A 280-nucleotide genomic window follows, 5' to 3' on the forward strand; every position below is an offset into this window, starting at 1 on the left:
GCAGCTCCGGCGGGGAAGGGGAGACTGCAGAACCCCGGGGAAACGACAGGCCAGAAGCTGGGGGCGGCCACACAGGCTAATCCGCGCTCCCCAGGGGCAGAGCGGGGGGAAGCAGCCCGGTAGTACCGCCAGCAGCCCGCCACCCCCCTCCGCCTTCTTCTACAGGACCCCTCGCCCCGGCGGACAGCAGCCCTGCCCCGGGGCTGTCGCTGCCGCCCCACACACCCCGCACAGCCCCCCCTAGGCCGCACCGGCCGTTTGAAAATGGCGCGCGGAGCCG

This window comes from Eurypyga helias, unplaced genomic scaffold (genome assembly GCF_000690775.1).
Source record: "Eurypyga helias isolate BGI_N326 unplaced genomic scaffold, ASM69077v1 scaffold8004, whole genome shotgun sequence".
Lineage (NCBI taxonomy): Eukaryota > Metazoa > Chordata > Aves > Eurypygiformes > Eurypygidae > Eurypyga > Eurypyga helias.